Consider the following 13,360-nt stretch of genomic DNA (forward strand, 5'->3'; position numbering starts at 1 on the left):
CTCCTCCGTCCATGGGATTTAACTCAGACCAAAAGAAAGATGACACCCACTTTTCTCTGAGGCTTAATCAGAAGAATCTAATCAACTGAAGAACCTCAGAAGTAACATCAACATGGCAACAAAACATCTCAAGACAAAGGAGCTCATACTGTTATAGAGCTCACATCTTTTTTTGGCAACATATTAAAGTTGTATAAATGTTTGAGTATTCAAGTCACCAATTAGTTCAGTTCCTTAAGAGTCAATGGTATATATTGTAGCCTTTTCTTAAGTGACTTCCTGCTGAAATGAACAAAATTTTGACAGCCATCTTGTATACTTGTATTAAACGAAAAAACTCAAAGGAGACTATTATCAAACTGTCTTACTTAGTCTAATAAGGGAGGAAATTATCTTGATTATATTATGCAATAAAGATCTGTATTTCGAGGTAGATAATTTTGATTAGAAAGACAGAATGAGGCCAGCTATTAAATACCATCTTAATTATGTACAAAAGAAGCTATAATCTCAAATTTTTCTTTCCTATATAAACTCATGTGAAATTTCTTTGATACAACTGGATAAAAATATGAAGAGAGAACTATTTTTTTTTTATCTTAAACATCCCTTATATTTAAAAATACCATATTAAAATACAAAACTATGAAAAAAATCTTTAGAAGCCTTTATAATATGATGATGTAAGTATGGGAGAATACATAGTAACATGAATAAGATATATAAATATACCTCTATCTACCTGCCTATATTATATATAAAGAGAAAAAAGTATGTTACCAAAGAAGTGGCACTGTTTGATCCATCTTAGGAAAATGATACCTATTGGCACAAGTAAAAGACTGATAGTGTATTCGAAAAAGTTAAGTGTTTACCTCTGAGTGATAGGTTAGCATTTTAGTTTATGAATTGGTCAATATACAACTTCAGACTTGAGTAGGTGAGTCTTCAACAAGGGTAACAGCAAACGCAATGTAGACCAAGGCCTTAGAGCAGATGTCATCAAATGTTCTAATACTGATCACCAGTTATCCTGTGGGTTACCCTAGGTGATCTGCTTTCTTCTTTTTTGTTGTTAATTTATTTTAGTTGGGGGCTAATTACTTTACAATATTATAGTGTTTTTTGCCATACATTGACATGAATCAGCCATGGGTTGATCTGCTTTCTTAACAGTAACTCACTGAAGTCTATCTAGTCCCATAGCCCAGATCAAAGGTTAACCTCAGTGACATCAATGAGAGGAGCAGATACTGAGTGCTCAATTGCTTAGTCATGTTGGACTCTGAGACACCATGGACTACAGCCTTGCCAGGCTCCTCTGTTCATGGGATTCTCCAGGCAAGAATTTTGGAGTGGGCTGCCATTTCCTTCTCCAGGGGATCTTCCTGACTAGGGATCAAACCCAGGTCCCCTGCATTGCAGGTGGATTCCTTACCTGCTGAGTCATCGGGGAAGCCCTGGAGTAGACACAGACAGATTAGAATACAGAGGAAGTTCTAGATGATCCAGGAAGTCTTCAGTGAAGTATCAATCAGGTGGCTAATCTTAGAGTACCCCTTTTAGTCACTACACAGATCTACTCCTATGATTGACTACAAGGCCGTTCATTCATTCATCAAGCACCTACTGAGTCCCTACCAAGTTCTGTACTACTGGGGCTGAGTATAAAAAAGAAAGGATGGTGTTTCTTCCCTCCAAGAACTTGTGGTGCATTAGAGAGATAAGTAAACAGAGTCTGCCATGCAACACACGGCCAGAGTATTTCAGGAGCACAGAGAAGGTGCACCTACCAAGAGTGTGATATTGCTGGAAGGTGAAGGATAACTTGAGAAGTGGTGATAGCTGATCCTGGAAAAGTAGGTTGGGTAGGATCTTGGAGGCCTAGTCCACTCTGATAAAGAACTTAGACTTTAATCGTGTAGATAATGGAGAGTATTTGAAAGATTTTCCTGGTGAAGTAACATGCTGTGCAGAGAGAAACTTCATTTACTTCTGGGCATCTCTAATGCAAAAACACTTTGTAACCCATAATGCTACTGAAATACTTATTGTTTACTACTTATTGTTACTACTATTGTTTAATACTTATTGATACTACTATTCTCTTTTATTCCCCAGGCATTTGCTCTAGGATGATGAACAGAATATTATCAGTTAAAATTCTCCCACAAATTGTTTATTCTAAATTAGATTAGAGATCAAATTTCTTAGATTAGAATAATCAATTTTTCATTTCATCTACAGTAACAGTGAATGAAAGGTTGCAACTTGCTAAAGAAGTCTAAAACAAAGCTAAGATATCCCAAGCAAGTATGAAAGAGTCTATCTATCATAACCAACAATGTTATTTCTCTTAGAAAGACCCATAAAAACCAGCGGTGCAATGTCTGATGAATACAGCAGATGAATCAGAGGGACTACCCAGGTGGTCCAATGGTGAAGACTTTGCCTTCTAATGCAGAGGGTGCGGGTTTGATCGCTGGTCAAGGAGCTAAGATCCCACATGCCTCAAGGCCTCAAAATCAAAACATAAAACAGAAGCAATACTGAAACGAATTCACTAAAGATTTTAAAAACATGAAGTGTTAGCCACTCAGCCATGTCTGATTCTTAGCGATCCCATCCATAAGCAGCCAGGCTCCTCTGTCTATGGAATTCTCGAGGCAAGAATACTGGAGTGGGTAGCCATTCCCTTCTCCAGGGGATCGTCCCAACCCAGGGATCAAACCCAGGTCTCGTGCATTGCAGGCAGATTCTTTACCATCTGAGCTACCAGGGAAGCTCTGAAAAATGGTCCACATTAAAAAAAAAAAAAAAATCAATTCAGATACTGAGCAAGGCTTCTTTCTTCAATGATTCACTGATGTTCATTAAATGCTTTCTATGTACCAGGCACCATGCTAGATGGTGTACAAAAGTTTTATGGGCCTCGCAGAGTTTACCTTCCAGGAAAAAGAGAAAGATATTAACACCTATGCAAATATATAAATAAATACTGTATAAGTGGTATGAAGGAAAAGCAAGGAATTATAGTCTTTAAGAACATGTAACAGGGAAATCTAAGTTTGTTTTAGCAGGGGTGTGTGTCTGTGTGTGGATGAATGGAGGGGGAGGACACACAGCTTCTTTAAGAAAGTATCATTTGAGCTAAAATCTGAATGACATTATGTGGGGCAAGGGGAGGCAGTATTTCAGGAACAGCTTGCGCGAAGGCCCAGGAAAGGAGGGGAACAGGAATTAAATTCCATCTTCAAGGAATTAAAAGATGCCCATGAGGGTGGGGTGGAGAGAGAAAGTTAGAGATGGGACTAGAGATATGAGCAAAGCCTGCTCATTCATGTCCTTTGGGCATATTACAGATTTATCCTAAAAGCAATAGTCATTTTTAAAAGAGACTTTGAAGGGTTTTAAACTTGAGGGTTCCAAGTCAGCTGGTTGCAGAGTGGATGGTGGTCTGGAGGAGGACCAGAACCAATGCACTGAGGAGGCTATGACAACACTCAGGAGAAAACTGCTGGTAACCACGACTGGGGTGGTTGTGATGGAAATGGAGAGAACTGAACAGACTCCAGAGATATTTCAGAGGTAAAGCTGGCAGGCTGTGGAGATGGAGTGGTCATGGTGGTAAACCAGAGGGAGGTGTCAAAGGTGACTCCCAATTTCTGGCTTGTCCAACCAGATACCTGGACCACCACTCAATGAGACAGGGAAGAGGTCTGAGTGTGGGAGGACACAGCACCTGTCCACGTGTTATTGGAGGCACGTAGGAGACACCAACAGATGATGCAGCAAGTAGGTCCACTATGTAATAAAGAGTTATTCGCCATATTAATTTTTTTTTACTTTCACGCCAGTGCTGCTCCTCTTCACAATGTCTTTCCCGTTTCAGTTAATGGACTTACATTCTCTGTTACTCAATCTCAAATCAAGATACCACCCATAATTCCTCTCTTCCTAACACCTCCATGCAGCCCTCAGCAGTTCTCGCCCAGCCTTAACTTCAAAATATGTCCTGAATTCAACTTCTCACCATCCTCTCCACCAACACCCCGGTCGAAGCCAGAACTATCTCTTAACTTCTGGAAGACTCTAACTAACTCATCTCTATGCCTCTGTTCTCATCACCTCCCCAGATTCTATTCACACAGAAGCCAAAGGGATCTTTTAAAAGCGTCAGTCAAGTTGTGTTCATCCCCTAATAGCCCTCCCATGCCTTCCCATAACTCTTAGTATAAGTATTCTAAAGTCCTGTGCATACTCGTGGGTTTTCAGGCTGTAGGAGTCATAGCCTCTGCCTTCCTTATCTCATCAAAACCTCTCTTGCTGCTTGATGGACACTCCAAAATGGTCTCTGCCTCTGGAACACTGCTTTGGAAAGTTCCACTACAGTTTTGCATGGATTGGTCCTTCACTCCCTTCAAGTTTCTGCTCAAAAATTACCCTCTTAAAGACTCAATCTCATTGCTTATTAAGGAAATGCCAATAAAGACCACAATGGAATATTATCTTGTACCCAACAGACTGCCCCCAAATTAAGATGTCTTATAAAACCAAGTGGATCAACTCAATCACTTCTGGGTGGGAATGTAAACTATTACCACACCTTTGGAAAACAATTTGGTATTATCATGTGAAGCAGAATGCTGACTGGCACAGGAATGTCATGGGGAAACTCCTATACATGTGCATTAAGAGGCACACACAAGGATGCTTAGCTGCACTGTTCAAAGAACGGAAGGTTGGAAACAATCCAAATGTCCATCCACGGGGCAATGAATCAATTGGTTTTGCACATTCACCCAACCAACCATAATTCAGCTGTTAAAATGAATAAACGGCCGCTACATGCAGTGTGGAACAATGATAAGGCAAAAAGAATAAGCAAAATCAAATACTATGGTGCTAATGGATATAACTGTTAAGTGATAAGCCTTTTTTTTAAAGGCAAGAAAAACTTGTTTTAAAATTTAAGAAGTGGGCGCTTCAAAAGACAGGCAGGTAGATGGGTTAGGACAGAGCACAGGAAGATGAACAGAATTGGTAACAGTTCTTAGATTAGAAGGTAGGGTCACAGGTGTTATGCTGTTGTGCTTTGTAACTTGCAAACATGTTAGCAGGTATGTATTAAATGTCAGCCAGTTTAAACTAAAATACAAAGTCATAACTGAAACAAAGGCGCAAAGTTACTATTTTAGGTAACTTCTTAGTTTCTTTTTTCCTCACCATGTAAAATGGCTACTTGCATCTCTTTTCTGGAGTTTATTTGCCTTCATAGCACACATCATTCTCAAGGGTATACATGTGTATATACATACACACCACCCACATTTGTTTTCTTGCTTATTTTAAGCCCCTCCCACTAGAACGCAAGTTTCATAACTGTGGAATCTTGGACGTTCTTGCCCACCACAAAATCACCAAGACCTAGAAGGGTACTTGGCATACACTATAAATATTTAAGAAAGAAATGGCAAATGGATGAACAAATGGCCTAGATAGCACAAACAGAGCAATAGGCATAAAAGATTTAAAGCACAGAATTGGCAGTCAGACACCGCTAGGCTAAAATCCAAGCTCTACTTAGTTTTAGCTGAGTGACCTTGACTGGGCTACTTTACTTTATTGGGTTTCAGTATCCTCACCTATAGAACCTATAGTGGGGATGGTTCTGATGACTAAAGCAAGAATTGAGCACTTTGTCCGGCAGAAAATTATTACTATTACATAGTAACAATGTAATTTCCCCATAAAAGATGTCCCTCTTGGTGGCTGCAAAGCAGTTTGAATTCTTTAGGCAGTTTTTCTATGACCAATTTCCTCCACACCCAATTTTAAACTACGGACCAATTTGGAATCCTCTAGTTATTTCTGCGTTTGGTCAAACTAAAGAGATGTGCCAGGGAAATCTTACAACCACCAAACATCCAGTGAGGGCAGCACAATATAATCTTGCATCTGTCCTAGCCACCAGATCAGCCAGATGTGAAGAGGAAAAATAGCACCCACTGTTTATGGAGGGTTCCCTCTGTGAACAACTCAGACACCTCATCTGGCCCATTCTTCACAACTAGCTTGGGAAGTTGGTAGGTACAGGAATGCCAGAAAGCAGGCATATTGGAAACTGTCTTCAATTTTAGGCGTGAGGAGGTTCTGAAGTGGATGATATTCAGACAGCAATTCACTGTTCTTGGGCTATCTGCTGTAACACATCCTTTTAAAACCAAGCTAAAGCACAAAAAATAAAATCTGTCTTTGACAGCCTAAATGATATTTTATAGTAGTAAAGAACCCAGATTTTATATGGGTTTTTATATGCAGGGTACATCATGAGAAATGCTGGGCTGGATGAACCACAAGCTGGAATCAAGACTGCAGGGAGAAATATCAATAACCTCAGATATGCACATAACACCACTGTTATGGCAGAAAGTGAAGAAGAATTAAAGAGCCTCCTGATGAAAGTGAAAGAGGAAAATGAAAAAGTTGGCTTAAAGCTCAACATTCAGAAAACTAAGATCATGGCATCTGGTCCCATCACTTCATGGCAAATAGATGGGGAAACAGTGGCTGACTTTATTTTGGGGGGGCTCCAAAATCACTGCAGATGGTGATTGCAGACATGAAATTAAAAAAACGCTTACTCTTTGGAAGGAAAGTTATGACCAGCCTAGACAGCATATTAAAAAGCAGAGACATTATTTTGCCGCCAAAGGTCAGTCTAGTCAAGGCTACGGTTTTTCCAGTGGTCATGTATGGGTGTGAGAGTTGGACTATAAAGAAAGCTGAGTGCCGAAGAACTGATGCTTTTGAACTGTGGTGTTGGAGAAGACTCTTGAGAGTCCCTTGGACTGCAAGGAGATCCAATCAGTCCATCCTAAAGGAGATCAGTTCTGGGTGTTCATTGGAAGGACTGATGTTGAAGTGGAAACTCCAATGCTTTGGCCACCTCATGTGAAGAGCTGACTCATTTGAAAAGACCCTGATGCTGGGAAAGATTGAGGGCAGGAGGAGAAGGGGATGACAGAGGATGAGATGGTTGGATGGCATCACTGACTCAATGGACATTAGTTTGAGTAAACTCCAGGACTTGGTGATGGACGGAGAGGCCTGGCATACTGCAGTCCATGGGGTCACAAAGAGTCGGACATGACTGAACGACTGAACTGAACTGAAAGAACCCAGGGCTTCCATTGCTGTGAAATCCATGCAAGAATTATCTCAACACTGCTCCCTCCAAAAGTCCAAATTCTACAGGGCTATTGGTTCACAGCTCTCCGGCACACACGTGAACCTTTCAGTGAAGAGACCCACAATTTCCATCTGGATTTGAGCTGAGGACCAAGGGCATCCTTCTCCTTAGAAGAACCAAACCCTTGTGGAGAGTGTCCTTCTGGGAGATTTGCTCCAGCCCAGTTCAGGCTAGAGACCTAGAGCACACTCCAGGGGATCCAGTGGACTGGGAGAGCTGCATATAAATCATAATGACTCACAGGGACTTCCCTGGCGGTCCAGTGGTTAAGAATTCACCTTGCAATGCAGGGGATATGGGTTCCATCTCTGGGTGGGGAGCTAAGACCCCACATGCCGTGGAGCAACTAACCCCCGTGCTGCAACTATCGAGCCTGTGTGCTCGGAGCTCGTGAGCCACAACTAGAGAGCCCATATGCTGCAACGAAAGATCCTGCATGATGCAATGAAGATCTTGCATGCCAAAACTGAAGACTGAGGCAAATAAATAAATTTAAAAAATTAAGAAATGACTCATAAAAATAACGACGTTTTATCCAGCACTTACTCTGGATCAGACAGTATTTACCCAAAGAGTTCTGCATAAATTTGTTCGTTTATCTGAAGGGTTTTACATATATTTCTACATAACTACTCCATAGCATGGGTATAAAGCTTGTAATCTGGCTAAATTCCATTAAGTGAGACCAGAAAGTGAACCCAGAGCAGAGATCCCAAATGGTCCCCAGTAGTAAGAGACAGCAGCTCCTAATGGCCTGGTCTCCTGGTTTTGATCAATGGGGGTGCCCCCCCCAACATCAAATGCTATTTCTGCAGAATTAACCAAATAGCAATAAATGAGAAGCAGGGGGAAAGAGAGCATACTTAATCTTTGCCCCATCCCACGTCTTACTTCTCATCAAGTGTACGGACCTGCACACAATTCCCAGACCCATGTCACATCCCATGACCTTTACATCATCCTGGGTACCTTACCCTCCTTCTTGGCTTTCGACACAATCAAAACCTGCTCTTGAAATTTCTTCCCGACTCAAACATCTCCCTGTCAACTTCCTCTCATCCCTCTCTGCTAATAATACTCAAAACATGTTTCCTATAACTGCAATTACTGGTGTTGTTTTTATTTTATTTTGATCTTCCCTTTAAATTCCTAGTATCTTGAGACCATGGGTGACATCTGCTTTCCCAGTGTCTATCAGTGAGCCAGTTGGGCTGCTGCAGACAAGTGGTAAATGTTTACTGACTGAATGAACTAAGGAAACCATTGCTTCCAGTGAACAGCACATACATCTAAACAATGCCCTAGCAGGACCAGTGGGATGGAAGGATTAGAAAACGGAGGAGTCCCTGCACATGTGGGGAGCTGCCTGACTAGTAACGAAGGACTTGGAAGAGACCCCTTTCTGGGAGCTTTGTTGCCAGCCCTAGAATTGAAACTTGCATTTTATTCAATGAAACAATAACCATCGCGACCACCTATGACCAAGACTTGCATTTAATCCTCGGGACTTCTCACTTCATTAATATCCAAGTTTCTGAAAAGCTTTTGAAGCTTAATGAAAAGCTGCTCCGAACATTTTGAGCCGAGTTTCTGTTCTGAGAGTTACTTTTTCTCTGCAGGGCAAATCACATTTGGTTTTCCTTTATCCTTCTGATAAATGCTGTTTAAAAGGCTGGAGGCATGGGAAGTGAAGAGAAAAAGATACATCAAGAAGTTGTTCATCAATATGGAATTTCTCTGCTCGCTTGTGTGACCTCAGCGTTTTTCACATTTCCACAGGTCTCCTTGGAGATGGTTGCTATGATCACTCAGTGTCCCCGGCAAAAAATCTTCAAAATGTGGATGGCTGCTTTTATTCTCTCTCTCATTGCCTCTTTATTAGCTGTTTTTCCTTCACACATAGTTTATTTCTTCATGATTGCAATCTGCTCATCATTTTTTTTTTTTATCGTACAATATTCCACACAAACAGAATACCCCCCTTCTTTCAGTTCCTCTGGAAATGTCTTTGATTTGGATAATAATATTTGGCAGTCCATTAGGAATGCCATTTATACTTTTATGTTTCTTGATTCCCTGAAAATAAATTAATCATATGGCAGTCCCTACCTCCTCTTTTCTCAGAAATACTGATCTGCACTGGAAGAAACTGAACACCGTTAGTAAAAACATCCAACCTGCCGATTCTTCTCATGTTACTTACTTAACAAGCTCTTGGCTTGGAATATCTCAAGATTCATTTTAGAGTGGATGCAATTTTTCTATTTCCCCCTTCAACTAAAGTTAATGTAAATATACTTTGATTTGGTTATACACACATTATTCATATTTCAAATACCTAAAGGATTTCATGATGGCTGCTTCTTACATATATATAAGAGGGAAAAGAACTTGGAATGCCGAGTAAACTGAACAAAACCTAAGTATTGCACTAAGTATCCTGATAACTGGAGAAAGCTAAAATACTATATAATATCTAAAAACAATCTCAGCATTCTCCAAGCCTTGCTGAAATCTAGACTTCCAATGTAAGTTATACAATAGACACTTCAGGGGCTTTCTAAAATCCTAATTAGGTAAACCTGCAGAGAAGGGAACACATCTACAAAGAAATTCACGTGTGCGTGCATACACACATGTAAATGGATCAAAGGGAATGGTTTCTCAGCAGAAACCTATAGAATTTTTTTTTTTTTTGATGTGGACAATTTTCAAAGTCTTTATTGAATTTGTTACAATATTGTTTCTGTTTTATGTTTTGTTTTTTTAGCCACTGGGCATGTGGGCTCTTAGCTCCCTGGCCAGGGATTGAACCTATACCCTCTGCATTGCAAGGTGAAATGTTAACCACTGGATCACCAGGGAAGTCCCTTGAAACCTGGAGAATTTTACTTTGCAACTCAAGGACATGGACAAAAATTCAAAGGAGGAGATGTCTGAGCAGCAGGATTACAATCATGTGAATCTATGGCAGTGTGACACAGAGGCCTTTTATTAGCACAAGTTTTAAATGTAAATCTCATTTCATGCAAGAAAAAAATAGTGCTATTTAAATTTAGGCTAGTAATTTTTATTTTTAACAATATTAGAGAAGCAGATTTTACACATGGTTAAACACTAGAAATTAATTCCTCTGAATCTGTTTTAGACAATTTTCTTAAGATACAGATTAAATCATGAGGAATCTGCAGAGCCTGTGAGTTTATGAATCAAGTGAGGTCACTGAAAACAAATAGCTAGAACTTATTAGATCATTCAATCAGGAATGCTTTTTGAACATTTACTCACTAAACACTATGGCTGGCACTGGGGGCACAGAAGTGATTAAGACCTGGTCTTAATTATCTTTAAAGATTTGGTGGAAAACAAAGAACCATAAACAGATAATTGCAATGTGATATAAGTACAATGATGGGCAGAAAACAGCATAATTCAGTCTTTAAAAAGAAACAAGTGTCTTATATGAAAAATCATTTTATGAGAACTGCACTTTCATTGCTTCAGGTGCCAAATACATTACTCTTGACACAAAATGCTGTTTATATAAAAGTGAACCTTCTAGTACAGGGGACAGGTAAGGAAAAAAAATGACTACTAATTCTCAAACTTCCATGATGAAAGACCATTTTTTCTTTTTACTTGAATCTGTCACAGACTGACACATCTGTAAAAACAAACAAACAAAAAACTAGAAAAATAAAATAAAAATTCTAAATGCTAACTTTTAATTTTTGTGCTTGTTCCATGAAGGAGTAGTAACACATTTCAGTGCATGGACAAGCACTGCAAAGAAATATTACAGGTCCTAAGAGTACATATGGACAGGAGTCTGAGCAAATTCCGGGAGTTGGTGATGGACAGGGAAGCCTGGCGTGCTGCAGTCCATGGGGTCACGGTCACAAAGAGTCAGACATGACTGAGCAACTGAACTGAACTGAAGAGTATATAAGTTGCTGTCACATAGAAAGAAGTGATGGTGATCAGTTTATGGGGAGAGGATACAGTTAATCTAACAAAAAATTTTATAGAAGATGTGACCCTTCAATTGGGTCTTAGAAAAATGGAGTAGGATTTGCCAGTAAAATGCAGTGAGGGGAGGAAAAAATGGCATTCCAGGTAGAAAGAGAAACACAGAGAGAAAGGAAAAGCAAGAATGTCTATATAATTGAGTAACGAGAGAAAGGAGAGCCCAGTCAAGAAGGATCTTATAAACTGAAGATCAGCTTTATGATTGCCCTTCCCCACATTTGGTATAATTTCGTACAGAAGACTGAAAAAAGAAAGCAGTTGATTCTCTTCCTAAGTATTTAAAACACGGCCACAAAACAATAACTCCAGAGACAGTCACAAGTGAAGTTAATCCCTCTGAGTGGGCTTTATTTAAGATCACCCTGTATTTATATGACCTCTTTCTTTAGAGCTAGTATGCAGCTAATGAACCCTTGTCAGAGTGTCTAAAATTGGAGACTACTAGAGAAAAATTCCCAGCATGCCAGACCTAGAGCACTCTCAGAGGTGAGAGGTAGAGTTTATATTCCTCCTACTGGTTTTTTGTTTCATTTTGTTTTTGTTTCACCATCTCTCCTTGCAGTTTCAACTGTGAAAGAGGAACATGACAGTCCTACTCCTCAGGGTTATCGTACTGTGAGGACTGGATGAGCTCAGCCGAGTAAAGCACCCACGAGAGTGCCTGACAATCTGTGGGTGATCAGTGAGTGTCACTGAGTTATTAACATTATTACAAATAAATGGAAATGGATGGGTAGATAATATCCCTCTTCTTCCAACTCCAGCAGTGACAGTCATACCAGCTTCCAAAAGTAGGATGAAGTAGGTTCCCTAAATTCTAACCCTGTACATCACCCACTATTTCCCCAACATCACGGTACACCTAAACATGTATTACAGGTGGAGAAAATAGAGCTAATTATAGGCCTCTGGGGTAAAATGACTAAGGAAAAATCAATAGAGAAGAGCTTATTTTCTGTCCTGATCCTACCTTAGTTATCCCTAAAATTAGAAGCCAGTAGTTTGGGGTTATTGAAAGACACTTCCTCTGTGAGAGGAAACCGGAATGAGACCAGACGGTTTAGGCAGGCTTTATTTAAGACATTTAGCACCTCTTAGCAATGTAAAGCAATGAGGGCAATGCTTAAATATTTTAACGTCTGAGATGGCTGTCCAGAGTTCACAGAGAGTCTGACAACAACTGGAGACTACGGAATCAGCACTGTGGTGCCTCGTCACACAGAGGCTTAGCAAGGGGATGTAGTAATTTTGGGTCAGGAATGTAAGAGTTTATCTTAATTTAGAAGCTGTAGAGTTAGTAGCAGCCAAATCAAGTGGAGTCTTGTCAGGGAGATCAGCCTAGGGCACAGCCATCTAGACAAAACATCACCAGTACATGGAGGGGCACAGAGGTCCCCACCCCCTGTATCAGCACAAATTCCAGAGATAGAACCAAGGCTGTCTTAGATGTTGCGTGCACATCAGCAGAAATACAAAAGAATCTAGAGGCCTAAGTGTTCTGGGGACCTCCTGAAGGATGCTAAGGGCACTTGTGCAAAGTCATTCAGTAGGCTTTCAGTTTCTTAGATAAAGTTATTAAACTTTTTTCCCGTTACATTTCAAATTGATTGCCAAGTGGATTGTTTTTGAGACCCATTCCTTTCTCCTCTGTGCTCCAAACACTTCCACATCTTCACCCTGTAGCTCAGGACAAATGGGCCTCTTTCACGTTGGAGGAGGCCCTTTAAGACCAGGATGGACTGACCTCTTTACTACTTCCACCTGCCAAAAGACTGACCTACAGGAACTTAGTGTAAACATTGTCTCTTAAAAGTAAAATGTTATTTTAGCTTTAACATCACTTGCAGAGAGACTTTTTATAAAAGCTCAAGAGAAAATATTATTATGGAATCTATAACCCACTGCCTCTCTACCCTACATTTGCTTTCACTATGTTTTAACCTCATAATTCTGCTTTGCCTCCATGTCCTATAGCCACTGGGGGCTTGCCAGGGCGCAGTAGCAAAGAATCCACCTGCCTAAAACAAGAGACTCAAGAGACCCAGTCCGATCCCGAGGTCAGAAAGATCTCCTGGAGAA

General features: G+C 40.2%; 1 protein-coding gene across 13 annotated transcripts in view; it reads right to left on the reverse strand.

The window, feature by feature from the left end:
* SRGAP1 (SLIT-ROBO Rho GTPase activating protein 1) overlaps positions 1-13,360 on the reverse strand; it is a 291,940-nt gene that overhangs the window by 215,979 nt on the left and 62,601 nt on the right. For 6 of the 13 annotated variants that reach the window (XR_014081890.1, XR_014081894.1, XM_081588887.1 and 3 more), the window contains exon 1: positions 8,745-9,019. The exons of the other annotated variants lie outside the window; for them this stretch is intronic. The gene's annotated coding sequence lies outside the window, so the exon portion shown is untranslated. Of the gene's footprint in view, positions 1-8,744; positions 9,020-13,360 lie in introns of those variants that run through there. 13 annotated transcript variants of the gene reach the window in all.

This window comes from Giraffa tippelskirchi, chromosome 4 (assembly GCF_054371585.1).
Source record: "Giraffa tippelskirchi isolate mGirTip1 chromosome 4, T2T-mGirTip1v1.2.pri, whole genome shotgun sequence".
Classification (NCBI taxonomy): domain Eukaryota; kingdom Metazoa; phylum Chordata; class Mammalia; order Artiodactyla; family Giraffidae; genus Giraffa; species Giraffa tippelskirchi.